At 41.7% G+C, this 7,396-nt stretch overlaps 1 long non-coding RNA gene across 1 annotated transcript; it reads left to right on the top strand.

The window, feature by feature from the left end:
* Nucleotides 1-498: 498 nt before the first annotated feature.
* LOC104874533 lies at nucleotides 499-7,382 on the top strand. The gene is made up of 3 exons (XR_004514335.1): nucleotides 499-557; nucleotides 3,081-3,108; nucleotides 6,880-7,382. It is a non-coding gene; the product is annotated as an uncharacterized LOC104874533 (long non-coding RNA).
* The last annotated feature ends 14 nt before the right edge of the window (nucleotides 7,383-7,396 follow it).

A 7,396-nucleotide genomic window follows, 5' to 3' on the forward strand; every position in this document is an offset into this window, starting at 1 on the left:
TATGGCTAGAGATTACAGCTTGGGCAAAACAGTTAGGAGCTTTCTATACACCAGCAGATAGAAAACATGTTAAGATGACAACATTAACACCACACAAAATCCTTCATTCCAATCCTTATTAGGGAGCACAATTTTGAGCTGTTTTGTTTCGCGATCAAACTCTTATATGTAACAACTAATATAGAATAAGCACTACTACATTTGTAGCATTGCCTACTGGATGGGTATGGAAGGGAAGTGCGAAGGGGAGCTCAGGAAATGTGGAAGAGGACAAAAGAAGGGAGAAAACAGTGAGACGGAAATACATCAACACAGGAGAAAACCTACACATTAGAATGGATTCCTAGTGGAGTTTGGGGACCTCTTCTCTGAACGTTTTCACAGGGGAAAATCCCCTGGAGTGTGGCTGTTGACTAGAACTAAACTGCATTAGTAACAGCTCCCTCTATGACATCAAGAGTGTCTGCTGGGCGTTCACATCTGGATCTTCCTCCCGCTCCAGTTCATTCCAGTTGGCTCCAGCTCCTCCTGCAGATCTCCTCATTCCTCTTCCTGAGGTCAGCTGTGAGTTTCCAGACGTCAAATTCATTGATAGATTTCACTTTACCTGACCTGTTTCTGGCTAGTTCATCACCCTTGCCTTCCTAAAATATTCTATTTTTTAATCGTTTCCTTCTTATCCTTGTCTCAGCCACACCAGGAAACATCTCTTTCTCTGCCAATACTTCAGTATTTACTCTCACTGGAGTCTATCTTGAGTCATCTCTTTCCAGTCAAAAATTTTCCATGTTATTGTCTTAGTTACTTTTCTCTCATTGCTGAGACAAAGTACCTAATACCCCAAGTTAAAGGGGGAAAGTTTATTTGACTCACAATGTATAGAGGTTTCATTTTATAATTGCCTGGCTCCAAGGTGGCATGGCAGAGGGGCGTCGCAGAGAAGGAAACAGTTCATCGCAGTAGAAGAGAGCAAAAGCAAGCAACCAAGGGACCTTAACAATGTCTTTTTGTCCCTTTTATCTTATCCAGGATGCTTAGGGCAAGTGGCACTCACACCCGTAATCCTAGTGCCCTTGATCCTAGCACTGTACCATGAATCAGTCAATCCCGGGTCACACACTCGAGATCCAGCCACCTCTGACAAAGCCCCACCTGTGACTGCATGAGGCTTACAAGCCATGATGCTTATTCACTGATGCAATTCTGAAAACCACGTTTTCCCCAAATTTATATATCCAGTCAGAAACACCTTTATTCAAGGCCATTATTGCAAACCACTGGCTTGAGATTCTCACTTGAATATTTCTTAGGCTCCTTCGGTGTGAGGTCTGGAATTGGAACCTTGAAGTGTTCACACTCCACACTCTGCCCATTCCTCTGCTCCTTTTCTCTGTAGGACATGGTAATGTCAGGATCCTCCTGGGTTTGCCTGCCACAAGCTTACAAGCCATGCATTCTCCACATCTCTTTCCCTCTCAGACCCCATTTCTACTACATCACAAGAGGAAAAAAGGTTAGATGTCTCAGTAAGTCTGTCTATGCTCTGCATTTCACTGGTTGGTGAATTCTTAATTTTTTTAAACCAACTTCCATTAATGTACTTTTGCAACTCACAGTACCAGTAGCAGTTGATATGCTGGTGTAAGGACAGGATGTCTCAATGCTTTTAATGATGTCGGGCCTCTGCTGAAAAACTCTGCAAGAGCTACCCATTGCACTTAGGGGACTTCTTATGCAGGCTTATGCAATTTAATGTAGGGGTGCTTTCCAGCTTCTACTTCTACAACTCTCCCTCTTATTTATTATAACACTGTTGGTGAAACTTTGTTAAATCCTAAAATTTTTGACATTCTGTGTCCCATTCTTTCCGATCTATCCTCAGTCAAAATCTGAACTTCATTAATTTTTTCATATTTCTACAGTCTAGCATGAGCAGGCTGCATTTTGATTTGTCTTCCAAGGTGACCATAAATCCCACTACCAATGGGGTTTAATAAAGATAAAAATGTCCCACTATCATATCATTTATAACTTAATGAGGATTCTACACTTTCTACTTCGTTACAGAACAACACTTTGGGCATGGGCTGATCTCTGAAGAACAAAACTTGTGTTGCTTTGGACTCGTATTTATCTGCTGATACTGTATACATAGTTTCCATTACATCCTTCAGTGAAACCATTTTTCTTCATATGCATGAGAATCGAGATACTAGGTAGTAAATGGCAATGTGCTTATATCTCCTCTTCCTTAGATAAATGTCACAGCCACCCTCTAACTCTGGATGCTGAAATTTAAATACTCTTACAATCTGACAGACTAGTACATCATAGATTTTTGAGATGATAGAAAGCATCCTGTTAACACAACATAGAAAAATACTGTCATGATTATGTTGCTAAATAGTTCAAAACCCTAAACACCTTAGTAACTCTTACAATGTTACTTTTATAAGACTTCATTATCAACTCTAGTTATCTACATTTGGGGAGGTAAAAGGTAACTATGTGCTTTCCTTACTTCTTTATAACACAGCCAGCAAACTCAAACTATCCTTCTCCTAGAACCACTGTGCTTGCTTATGCTGTTAGTGGTAATGAGAACATGTTCCATTTTCAGAAGGTTTAATTTTCAATGGATGACACTTAGCAGACATTATTTTCACAATAACAACTTCTGAAATTAAAAATAAAGAGAAATGGCAGTTTTCAAGACTTAAAGATACTCCAGCCCTGATTTTCTTTCTTTCGGAGAGGAGGTAATCATAAGAATAGCCCAGGCAACTTCCTGAACAAACAACATCAGAAAAATGACTGGGTCTTACGTTGCTTGGAACTAAAGAATCTGCTCCCTGCTTTCAGAGCCCCTCATTCTCTGATCCCTCTTGTTCCCCCAGACAACTGACTGTCATCCTGTCCTCACTGTGGGCCACATCAAATTCTGATATTCCAATGATCAAACTCCCATTTTCTTTTTTATAGAGAAGAAGAGCTTTGTTGAGTCCAACAAATATGCACAGAAAAAGTGATGGATATATTCATTCTAGCAAATGTTTAAATTTTTCTTTTAATTATTTCAGGAAAAGACACATTGCGAAGAAAAATAGGGTAAGTTTGCTGAAAGCAAGGGGGAATAACTGACACATTGTGACTTCTGGCTTTTCCCCCAAAGTCAAAATGACAATGAAAAGTAAGTATTTTGAATGAATTCAGGACATTGATTTCGCCACAACAGTGCAACTGAAGACCCTCACAAAAGAGGACTCCAGAACTGCTCCAGAAAGTGGCAAAATGATGAAATGAGTGTTTTGAAGTGTGCATGGGGGAGGAGTTTAGAGGAATTCATGACAATGTATCTATTATAATAATTCTTTTAAATTTAAGCATTTGCCTTTTCAATTATGGCCTCAAGTAGCCAATGGGTTGGGTATCTCGGAATCAGGTATTTACTCTTGACCTAAGTGGATCTGATCTGTATGCTAATGCTTTATAAATGGCTCTAGATCAATTGAACGTGATACAGGAATGGGCTTTCACCTACAGGCAAGTACAGCATTTATCAAAACACGATAAGAGAGAAGTGAAGAGATTATCTCATGAGTTAAAACCAAAGTAGATTTTAGCCTGAATTTTATCTCAAAAACTTTTCCCAAGAGTGACACAAAATTTTTTTTAACTATGCTCAAATGCATTTGAGATTTTAAACTGTATTTATTAAGTTCAAATGAAATGGTTCAAATAAAACTGGTTGAGCAGCCAGTGGAAAAGGACTAAACTGTGGGGGTTCTTCACAGTGGGACATTCTACAGTTGTCATCTTGGGATTTTATGGAACTGTGCTCTTTGTGTTTCTTCACTGTACACTAGATAAAAACATGGTGACTTAGAGGCCCTAGCTTTAACCATCTGAAAAGCTTTTATAGTTGAAATAATATAATGAATTATTAATCAATTATTAAATATTTAGCATAACTCTACTGAACAATGTGATTTCTCATTCAAAGTGAACTCAAGGTTACAAGGGACCTGTCCCACATGATTTCAAAGTAGAAATACAACAAACGAAGGCTATTACAGAAAGGCCGGTCTTCACACTATTTTATTCCTTTGAAAGTTAGACATAATCAATAAGGAGAATGATTGTGGGTTCTGATCAAAGAGTGAGGCTTTGTCCTTGATCCATTTCAGACAACAGCAGCATCCCAGGATGCACGGAAGGCCGTGTTGGAACCTCACCCTGAACTTTCTGTAGGGCTTTAGGAGGCGCAGCACATGTTACAACAAGCTGAGAAAGAGACAGGAAAGCTTAACAGAAAGGAAAATGGAGCATGCTATGATAAAGCAGGATTTATTTTAATGAAGTAGATCTAAGGAGAATCATAGGAAGACAGTGAAGCATTGAGAAATTGCTTGTCATGATCATAAAGAGAAGCTGCCCTTTTGCATGACTTCTGTACAGAGCCCTTGGAAACTAAGAAATTTCTCTTCAGTGGTAAATGTCTCAGAAGTGCATTATTTCTCAGTGGAAAAAAACCAGGAGGCATATAATTGTTTACAGTTTCAAATATTCTTTACCACTGGGAGCATCTCAATGTTTGCAATAGACCCTAAATACCATTCTTTATGTTTAAAAGAGTAAAGAATTACAAAGGCCAAATAATAACATTTCGAAATAATAATATCTGTAAAGTTTTGCCCTTCCTATCCTTATTTTATAGCTTTCTTCAAAATTATAATAAGATATTTTTTAATTTCTGAGTCTAGTCATAAAATAGCAACTGTAACTTAGATAATTAAGTTACAATAATTCAAACCCTTAAAGGGTGAGATTTAGAGTTGGTGGGAATGATACTCCCTACTTTAGATTGGATTTTTAAAAGACCAGTGGTAAATATTGTGGCAAATCAGATTCTTCATCTTATAATTAGAAGTATTCTACAATTTGCTTGATGCTTATTTTTTCACACAGATTTGCATCCTATGCAAATCGAGTTTCAAATGGTACTCTGTGATCTGGGATCATGATCTGTTATCATGTTCTCATTCTGTCCCATGAAATCCTCTTTTATTCTTTCCTGAAACTTGTCTGGTTTAATATTCTTTCAAGCAATCTGTCCCTAGTTCTTTTCCTTGGAGAGTCCTTTTCTTCTCTTTTCACAGCTGTTAGACACAGTATTTCCCCAAGGATATGTTAGTACCTTGCACAGGAAGCCACATCTCCTATGAGGCAGTTTCTCAGTGCGAATTTTATCTTTTACATATACACAGGACACCACTGGCAGCCTATGAATTAAACTAGCTAACAGGGAGCTGGGAATTTAGCCCAGAGGCACAGTGCCTGCCTGGCAAGTGTGAGGTCCCGAATTCAATCCCCAGGACCAAATAAATAAATAAATAGCCAACAGGGATGAAGGAAAGAGTGTTATGGCACCCTGAAAACGTTTTCTCTTTTATTTCTCAAAAACAACTTCCAAATAAATGTTAACCCATCCTGGTCTTAAAGGAGCACCTGGGATAGGGACTTAGTGAGTGACCCAAGTTCACAGAGTAGACAAGCAGCAATCCAGGGCTGGGTCTTGGCCACCTGTGTTCAGAGGCCAGCTGCGGGGTGGAACCACTACTCCATGGACTCAGAGGCAGCAGCTTAGGTCCCTGTGCCACCCCAGTGCCAACCAAGTATGCTGACATGTAAGCCTGCAGGCCTTCGCAATTGCATGTTAGGGAACTGTTTGGATTGCTTGAAAAATACCCTAAAAGAGCTGCCTTTCTTTAAAACCTCCAAAGAGACCTGGTCATGTCCTTTCTGAGCTGGCCTAAGGTGAGAAAGTTTTTGTTCTGTTTACTTTTGCAGTACTGGGGATTGAACACAGGACCTCTGCCCTGTGTTGTATCCTCAGTCTTTTTTATTCTTTTAAGATGCAGTGGTTACATTGCCTAGGCTGAGCTTGAACTTGTGATCTCCCTGCCTCAGCCTCCCAGAGTTCGGTGGTCACAGGTATGTGTCACCACATGCAGCGAGGGCACCTCCTTGATGGTCGTCTACACAGCTGTGGTCACTGGACATCTAACTGAGCTCTCTGATGCCATCTGCCTGGCCGTGGTCACAAGGAACCAGCCCACAGTACTAGAAATAACAGGAACTAGTCCTCCTAGAAGGCACCTCACATCAACGAAACTGGGTGAATGTCACAATACAGCTTGTTACACAGGTAGCATCAGCTACTCTTGGCCAAATAAGGAAGCAGCTGAAGGGAGTGGTGAGAGCCAGCCAGAGAAGGAGCCGGGGGATTTGGCTTCAGCGAGCCTAATAGCGGGTGCCTCCTCCTGCGTGGCCCCGACTGTCCACTGTCGGGGGAATCAAAGCTGCTTTCTGGATGCACTGCTCAACCTAGGAGGTGAAGACAAACTGTCCTGTTCTGTTTAGGATGCTGTTAGCTGCAGTTACGGCAGTGACCTGTCAGGGTCAGCAGGAAGTGGCCGGTTTATTTCTGGATGCTGCAGAGACCCTGTGAGTGGCCACACGGAGCCGGAGCTTTGGGGCTGTGACCGGTCAGGGTTTAAAAGGCTGACCCATCGCCGAGGCTCCAATCCCTTCCATGCTGTGTGCCCTGGTCACAAGCAACTGAAGAGCAATCTTTCAATTTATTTACTCAAAATACACCAACCACGAGAAGGAGCTGACGCCCAAACCCGCACTGGCCAAAAAGGTGCCAGTAAGCTACGAGGAATTTAATTCTGTTCAGAACCTTAAGGGAATTTCATTCAGAATATATTTTCTTTTTACTTTTCTCACTAGGAGCACCTTCAGTCAGCAAAACACCCTACTGAGGTTTTTAAATTTCAAAACTGAACACTTTTTGTAATCTCATGCAATTCACAGACTCATCTGAAAAGCTTCAGAAAGAACTAAGGAGAATCACCTTTGCAAAATGTCCACCTGGTCAGCAACAGAGCAGGCTGCTTCTTCAGCAGATCACAGCTCAGCCTCGGCGTGGAATCTGCCTCATCTGTCCTGTCCCATGTGTCCCATGTGTCCTGTCCTGTGTGTCCTATCCCATCCTGTCCTGCCCTGACCTGTGTGTCCCATCCTGCCCTGCCCTATCCTGTGTCCTGCCCTGCCCTGCCCCACCGGGTGTCTAAGCTGGGTTACACCTCACCTGCCAGGTGAGTCAGGCCATAGGTGAGCAGATCATGACCTGCCCCACTGTGTTAACAGTTTTCAAATGACTTGTGATTTTAAAAGCAGGTTGTAAAGTAAAAACACAAAGGAATATTCTACCCCCGGTGCTCTGGGGAAGTCTGAGTTGCAGGAGGCAGAGAGAGCTGGCGGGTGCAGATACCAGCGGAGAAACTGGGGACCTGCCACGAGCGCCCCTGACTGCAGCAGCCAACCGGGG

This window comes from Fukomys damarensis, unplaced genomic scaffold (genome assembly GCF_012274545.1).
Source record: "Fukomys damarensis isolate Sample0158 unplaced genomic scaffold, DMR_v1.0_HiC HiC_scaffold_25, whole genome shotgun sequence".
NCBI classification, from domain to species: Eukaryota; Metazoa; Chordata; class Mammalia; order Rodentia; family Bathyergidae; genus Fukomys; species Fukomys damarensis.